This window comes from Ctenopharyngodon idella, chromosome 3 (assembly GCF_019924925.1).
Source record: "Ctenopharyngodon idella isolate HZGC_01 chromosome 3, HZGC01, whole genome shotgun sequence".
Classification (NCBI taxonomy): domain Eukaryota; kingdom Metazoa; phylum Chordata; class Actinopteri; order Cypriniformes; family Xenocyprididae; genus Ctenopharyngodon; species Ctenopharyngodon idella.
Genome location: NC_067222.1, coordinates 38,060,259 through 38,068,765, shown reverse-complemented (window position 1 = coordinate 38,068,765; position 8,507 = coordinate 38,060,259). Strand labels below are relative to the sequence as shown.

Below are 8,507 nucleotides of genomic sequence, written 5' to 3'. Positions count from 1 at the left end.
TGTTTTAAATATGTCTTTAGTAGCTTTCTGGGCATCTGAAAGTGTTAATTATCTTGCTGTCAATGGAGGCCTCACTGAGCCATCGGATTTCATCAAAAATATCTTAATTTGTGTTCTGAAGATGAACGAAGGTCTTACGGGTGTGGAACGACATGAGGGTAAGTAATAAATGACAGAAATTTTCATTTTTGGGTGAACAACCCTTTAACACTTTGATACATGAATTATTAAATAATAAGGAAATAGAAAAGTAAAGTATTATTTTTTACTTAAACATTACAATTATAGCCTACTGGATTATAATCTTTCTCTTTTGACAAATTAGTCTGAGATAGATACACATCCATTAATTAATATGGAGTTAAGACATCAAAAAACGTTAAAGCATATTTTGAGCTTACTGAACTAGAAGAAAACGATGTATTCCCGAATTGCTATCCACAATTGTTCGTCAGAAACGCAGAAAACAAGTCACGAAAACACTGCTTTGCTGTTATTTGCGATGCGTACCGTGTTCAACGAACTTTAAATGGCAGAAATAGCGCTTTAACTTATAATCGATCGGGGTTGTGTCGAATTCTCATGTAAACATGCGACGGACATATTTTAACGTTGCACCGCGTTTACGACGCCATGTCAAGTTCAAGTTAACGCGTTTTGTAAGAACGGCGTGTCATGTCTTTTCAAGACAAATCTGTTCAACGATGTGAAATCATTGGCAATGAGCTCATTTACCAAAACAAAGATCTCCTCCTCACAAGGTATGTGTAGCCTAATATTTGTTTATTTCTGAGGTGTTTTCCCTACTGTACCTCCTGTTTTTCTGGTAACTTTTACACATAATGTATTCGTCCCACTTTTTTCAATTGATTTTGATGCACTATACGTTTATAAAATGTAGTTATTTATTGCCCTTGTATTAATAACTGTAGTTGTTTGTAAGGCATTTGTTTAATAATTTAAGAGATTAACTCACTAACTCAGTGATCCAGTTCAGTGAAGAGGAAGATTATCAATGAATAACGACTTTTGGTCTGTTTCATCACACAAAGCTATTGTATGGCTTCAGAATAGTTGAAATATAGCACATCAATCATATGGGCTATACTTTTAAGATATTTTTAGGGTGCTTTTGCATTTTTTTTTTTTTTTTTTTTTTTTTGAAGCCCTAGTTATCATTTATATTCGTTGCATTGAAAATAGTGGCCAGAATATTCTTCCCCATAGTGTTCCAGAAAAAAAAGAAAAAAAAGAAATTCATTACTTATTGTCACTGAACAAGCAAGTGTTTACAATTTCAGACAGAGACCTTTTCGTCAATATTTGTCACTATTCTGTCAGAGTTACTGATGCTGTAAAAACATGAATTTGACATTAGCAAATTAACTGTTACAGAAAAAGTTGTCACAAAAATGTGCTAACCACAGTTTCTGGCAGCCACAAATTGGGTTGTGAAGGCCTACAGTTATTTTATTGCTCACAACACATAATTCACACGGATGCCTTTTGTATTCAGCTCGATTGGAACAAATTACTCCTGACTCTTTATAGCAAAACTATTGCAATATATCAGAATTGAGGATGCTGTTACACTGTTCCACAGTTCTCAATGAGACAGCCAACCATGCAACCAGTTTCCTCCTTTTCTTTCCATATACTCTAAAACAACACACAGTTCCTTGTTTTTAGCCCCCATTATATCACAGAGCTGTGGAATTATGTATGAGGGTTTTGTAATTTCAGTTGTTAGCTCATGTGGTGCGTCTTTAGCATTTCGCTCATTGGAGTGTGGAGGTGGACAGAAATTGTACAAGGCGTTTTAGGGGTGTGAATGTGAGATAATTAATCTCTCTCACCACAGGAATGTTTATAATGCAGACCCAGTCGCTGGTGCTCATTTACATCTGTGAATATCATCTGCACGGCCTCTTGCCAGAGTAGTGGACGCAGGATTTAGCTAATGCACTGGCATTATGACCATTGTTGTGTAATGGGTTGATGCATCATTCCAAGCAGAGCTGTCTGTGATCTCACCCGCAGTAATAGCTCGGTGAGAATGTATTTAACGCAGAACCGCAAGCGCTGGTAAATGGTGTGGAATTGCTCCAATTTCTGTAAAGCGCAATGGCTTATGAAAGTGACACAATCAGAGTATATGCATCCTTGTCAAGTGTACCTGTGAAGTGTCAAGTGAAGTAAGTAAACACAAAAACAAGGAATCAAATCAGGCAGAGTTGAGCACACTCTTTGACAATTTGGGGGATGCTACTTTTAGTTAAAATGGTAACACTTCACATTCCATTTGTTAACATTATTAGTTTGCATTAAAGGATTAGTTCACCCCAAAATTAAATTCTGTCATTAATTACTCACCCTCATGTCCTTCCAAACACGCAAGACCTTCGTTCATCTTCAGAACACAAATTAAGATATTTTTGATGAAATTCGAAAGGTTTTTGATCCCCAAAGAGAAAGCAACATAATTACCACATTCAAGGTCTAGAAAAGTAGTAGAGACTGAAAAGACAGTCCACATGACTACGGTGGTTCAATCTTAATGTTATGAAGCGACAAGAATATTTTTTATGCGCAAAAACAAAACAAAAATAACGACTTCTTCTATTCCCTGTCATTCTCCTTTGCTGTTGACGTTGTATAGACAGTTCAGTGCTTCCGGGTTCTACGTCAGAACGCCGACTCAGTATTGAACATTAAAATCTGTGTCCGTGCTGCCGCTGAACCAGAGAGAGCAGGTTTGAACCACACAGTAGTTGTTTCTGTTACAAATATTAAAATTATCACAGAAGTACTGGGATAAAAGTGTCAAGCTAGGATATAAACACTGATGTTTATAACGATAAATATAGCAACATAGAGCAAACCACCTTTTAAAACTAAAGTGGTGCTTCAAATAACAGTTGTATCAATTACATCTTACGCCACTAGGTGGCGACAAGTGAGTGTTAAAAAATGTATTTGTCATTGAATCATTCATTCAAAAACATTGATTCATCCAGTAATGAAACAAGTATTTATTAATGAATCATTCAAATCATTCAATCCATTTTTTTAAAATAATTAATTCAAATTAAAGGTGCAGTATGTAACATTTTCTGTCCGCTAGAGGCCTATTCAAAACAAAGGCGTAGCTTGATGACGCCAAGTTTGAGCGCGGAATCTTGGGACGTGTGGTCTTCACCTCAACGGACGGTGCAAAAGAATAGGGATAGGACTCAGGAAGAAATCATGTTCATGGATGCAATTATTAACGTTACTGTAGTATGAAGCAGAGCAGGACCGAGTGTTGTGGGAGCTGAACGAGGCCGCTGGACACAACACACGCCTCACGAGCAGCGGAACTTTTATTATGACACAGTCGCCGGCGCTGCTTATGCTTTTCCGGTCAAGCGTATGAGGTAACACAGCTCTGTTTATCATATTAGATACATTTGAGTGTGTTGAAAATGATGTTCTAACATTACTCTGTGCGTTCGCTCGGCGGCTGCTGTGAGACAATCTTGTTCCACACTGCAGTAAGCAATACAGGAATCATTAACCAGGTAACAGGCAGAGGGTCGAGGCAGGCGGCAGACAGGATAAACAGGGACAGGCAAAGGGTCGAGGCAGGCAGCAAACAGGGTTAAACAATGGTAGGCAGTAAAGAGGCAGGCAGCAAGAATCACAGTCCAGAATAACAGTCCAGTCGATAACAGGCAAACAATCAGAAATAAACGCTCAGAAATGATAACTGTGGCTGATCAAGACTTTGCAAAGTGCGGAGTGTGAGCGTGTGCTTTATAGTGCATGGATAATGAGAAGATGGCCGTCATGTGTGCGCGCGATCAGTCCCAGGTATGTGAGTGTGGGAAATGTAGTCCAGATGGTAACTAGTACTCAGGGGAGGTCTCCCTCTGGCAGCCCGGGAGATCTGGTGCAGGAGCTTGAATCGTAACACCAGCAATTAATATTTTGTAAGAACCTCTAGTAAATTACATGCTATTTTGTTTAGCTGTATATCCAGAATCGTGCAGGAGCTGGCCAATAATGTTGTAAAAATTGTTAGTTTATGTTAGGGAATACATAATAGCATGCGCATGACGTCACCATTTTCACAAATATATGTCAAACCATTTTCAAAAGCTTGTGTTTTCAGGTCCTCCAAATGGCGTTGTTGTGAAAATAAATGGTTTTTAGTTAAAAAAAAAGAGAGAAAAAAAAACAGTGTTGTTTAAATGGTCCCTTAGGGTAATTTGAAAGGCAAATGTCATGATCAATAAAATACCCATAATATTTACACATATTTACATATATACAACAACTTCTACAGTGCTTGTGCACCCTAATTATGCCTCCTATTTCTCCCAACATGAAGAAAGGAGAGTCATGATGATACGGCAAGACAGCATTTCACCTCAACAAGAAATGTTGTCACTTTTTAATATCACAAGATCTTGTGACACAGTTAATAAATTAAATAAATAGAAAAAGTAAATTTAGCAAGTAACACGTTAAAAAAAAACAGTACTCTGATCACCTAACACACCTTATGTGTAACGTTTCACCCCCAGCTCTGCTCTTTGAAATGAATACAACCAGACCTTCAGTTTAGTGTCTAGTTTAGTGATTGTTGCCAAGGCAGAGCCAGTGACAGAAAACATTCCCAACCTCATTCATCAAGCAGTTTTTTGCTCAGAGCATCTCAAAATCCTCTCTCCTTTCCTGTCATAGAAATTTTCGAACTTACCACGGATGTTCCTGAGGGATTTTATCGTGCATTGACTACAAGAGAATGCAAATGGCATACACAGGCATGAATCTGGGACAAGATGGCCATGACCTGCCGAGGTCTCCTCTCTCTCTGAGCCGGGCGTCTGGGGATTCAGAATTCTCCACTGCTGAAGCTTAATTAGCCCAACTCTGTTGCCTGGAGAAGTGTTCAGCGCTTGACCTTTCCTAAAGGTAAGCGACCGCTGCGTGTTCAACAGGCCACAGGAAAATGAGCAGCACCAAGGAGGTTTCTGACGAGTCCAACTAGGAGAGGAGGTGGAGATGAAGGCATTTGAGTCTTCGCCCAGCAGTGTCTCGTCTACCTTGAGAAAGACACGTCGCCAAATGGAAGTTTTATCAGTATTCTCCTGGTAATCATTAAAGAGAGACTGTGCGTTCATCAGAAGTGGGTTTAAAAACAGACAAAATGAAAACATTTGAGAAGATAGCTATGTTTAAATGCAGCCTTAATAATATGACTGAAGGAAAAGTATTTGTGTAAGCAACTCAATCGGGAAAAAAAAAAATATCCAATTGAGCTTGATCTAAGTGGAGTTTCAATCTGATTGGAATAATCAGTTAAATAGAAGAATAATTATCATGTAAACATTTGATTCCAACTGCTTTCACAGTTGAACGATGCTTTTATACATATCTTATTAGGTTCAGGAATAGTTCACCCCAAAATAATAGGGTTAATAAGATTAAATTGATCAAAAGTGACAGTAAAGACTTTTACATAATTGCAAATAATATTTATCTAATTTATTATCTATTTTGAATAAATGCTGTACTTTTGAAATTTATATTCATCAAAAAATCCTAAAAAATTGTATCACAGTTCCTACAAAAATATTAAGCAGCAAGCATCACAGCTGTTTTCAACATTGATAATATATATACACTATGTTCCAAATTATTATGCAAGTGACATATCAGGAGAATTTCACTACAATAAACATTCAGATTTTAGTTTTTCAAAGAAAGTGTTTGTTTGTTTTATTTCTGCATATCTTTTTAGATAACTTATCAATCTCAGACAGGTTTGTTAAATAGTTTGCCAGGCCTACTTACATTAGGTCTATGGAAACCCTACTTAAAGAGGTTGTTCCACATTATTAAGCAAGTCACAGTTCTCATGCAGTATGGGGAGGAAGAAAGATCTTTCTGAAGATGAAAGCATGAAATAATGCAATGTTACATAAAAGTGTGAAAAGTGAATGAATATGGAACTATAGACAAGATTTGTGAGTGACTTAGAGCACAGCAGAACTTTTAGGGAAAGTTTCTGTCAAAAATTAGTTGTATTAAAAGGACAGCTATAAAATAAAAAAGCTGGTTTTGAGCAGCAAACAGGTATTTGAAGCTTCTGGTGTCTCTGGAGTCTTGAGAATCTCTCCATGCAGACTGTCCGTTGTGCGTAAAGATGCATTTCAGCCACCCCTAACCAAACCTCACAAAGAGAAACATTTACAGTGGGTGTAGAACTAAATGAAGACTCATTTTTAAATAGTTTTATTCACTGACGAATGCCGTACTACAATGGATGGTCTAAATGGATGGATTTCTGGATGGTTGGTGAATGGCCACCACGTTCCAACAAGACTGTGACGTCAGCAGGAGGCTGGCGGGTGATGATTTGGGCTGGAATATTGGGAAGTGAGATGGAAGGTCCCTTTAGGGTCTCTGAGGGTGTCAAAATGACTTCTGCAAGATATGTGGCCATTTTAACTGGCCATTTTCAGCTTTGGTATAAAAAGAAGGATAACGCCTTCTTAAATACAATGCACTGTGCACTATCCCATGCTGCAAAAAAACAAAAAAAAAAAAAACACCACAGCAATAAAACTGTTTGAAAATGTATTTCTACACCCACTGTAAATGTTTCTCTTTGTGAGGTTTGGTTAGTGGTGGCTGAAATGCAATTTTACACATAACTGCCAGCCTGCATGGAGAGCTTCTTGAGACTCCAGAGACACCAGCAGCTTCAAATACCTGCTGCTCAACAGTGGATTTTTTTTTTTTTTTTTTTTTTTTTTTTTACAGCTGTCCTTTTAATACAATTAACTTGTTTGACAGAAACTTTAAGCTTTTATCTCACTGAGTTCTGCTGTGCTCTAAATCACTCACTAAACTTATGATAGTTCCATAATCTTCATTCAGTTTTCACACAATATTAGTTGTTTTCATGCCTTTTGCACGACATTGCACCATTTCATGCTTTTCATCTTCAGAAAGATCTTTCTTCCTCCCCATATTGCATGAGAACTGTGACTTGCTCAATAATGTGGAACAACCTCTAAGTAGGGTTTCCATTTACCTAAGTAGACCTGGCAAACTATTTAACAAACCTGTCTGAGATTGATAAGTTATGTAAAAAGATATGCAGAAATAAAACAAACATTTTATTTGAAAAACTAAAATCTGAATGTTTATTGTACTGAAATCCAACTGATACATCACTTGCATAATAATTTGGAACACAGTGTATATATAATTTATAAAAAATATGGGTCAATGACATGACGGTTCTTTTTTTTTTTTTTTTTTTTTTTTTGTCCAAAAGCCTTAATAATAATAATAAAAAACAAAGATATGACACCCAAAGTAAGTAAGGTAGGTACAACAAGATCTCTTTGATTAAATCCAAAAGGTTTTAATTATATTTTGCTACATATAAAGGTATTTTAAAGATTTTGAAGTGTCAAAAGGTCATTCGGTTTAACCGTCCAAAGGCCAATGCAGCCATTTCATTTGTGATTATAATATCTTAAAATGTATATATTTTTTATTCTGGCATGATTTTATAACATCATATATCAATATAGTGCAAAATGGTATTAAAATTATGTGTAGAAGTCGTTGCTTTGTTATGAGAAAGAATGTCCGGAAAAATGAATTTCATTGATGTCATTCAGAGTAACCAATATAAAGGGACCATTTTGGATCAAGTCATGCAGTCAATAGGCTTGTTCGACTTCATCCAGCACTGCACAGACCGATCGGCAGCTGACTTGAAGCAGTGCATGCCGATTAGAAATGTTGTCCGACTTGAGACATCGCCGACGCCATGTGACTGTGACACATGGCATTAAAGTACCGCAAGAGCGATTCGAGAGAAGCCAGCTGGTTCATTCTGCACAGCTTTTCAAGAGTGGCTGCACAAGCTCTGATGATGACACAGCTGTTTCACGATTGGTCGGATTCATCGCATGACAACAATCACGTGTGTTTCGTGTTTATTCTGAAACCTTCAGTTCTACTAAAGCTCACAAATCTGTATTTTTATAACAGTTAAAGCTCTTTTCATGTAGTCGTGAGGTTATATTATGTCATGTTTATCAAAATAAAACTTTAAAAAAGTAGACCCCACTACATTAGTATTTAAATAATATAGGCTTATATTTAACTGTATTCTTGTAAAAACAGAAGCTGTAAGCAGTACATAAAGTACTGAATGAAAATGTCTATGAAACATCAATGTATTTGTCATATTGCATTTATTTCACTTCAGCTGTGATAAAGTATGCAAACACAGTGCGAGCCTCACTACGGGAAGCAGAAAGTGTCCGACTTCACGTCTCCATTTTCAGCTCCTCCCCACCTGTAAGCAGCTACTCTCGCCGATCGGTTGCATCCAGCCGCAGCCGATGTCGAACACACTTACTATCATGTGACAGGATGTGACATCATTCAGACACCTTCAAAGGACCACATGGTCATGTAAAAGTAACTAACTC

At 37.2% G+C, this 8,507-nt stretch overlaps 1 long non-coding RNA gene across 2 annotated transcripts in view; it reads left to right on the top strand.

Annotated features, from left to right (window-relative positions):
- Positions 1-599: 599 nt before the first annotated feature.
- Positions 600-8,507, top strand: part of LOC127509234 (uncharacterized) — an 11,934-nt gene continuing 4,026 nt past the window's right edge. The window contains exons 1-2 of one of the 2 annotated variants that reach the window (XR_007929172.1): positions 600-761; positions 4,729-5,138. This is a non-coding gene — a long non-coding RNA (uncharacterized LOC127509234). The remainder of the gene's footprint in view (positions 762-4,728; positions 5,139-8,507) is intronic. The other variant, XR_007929173.1, reaches the window with a different exon arrangement.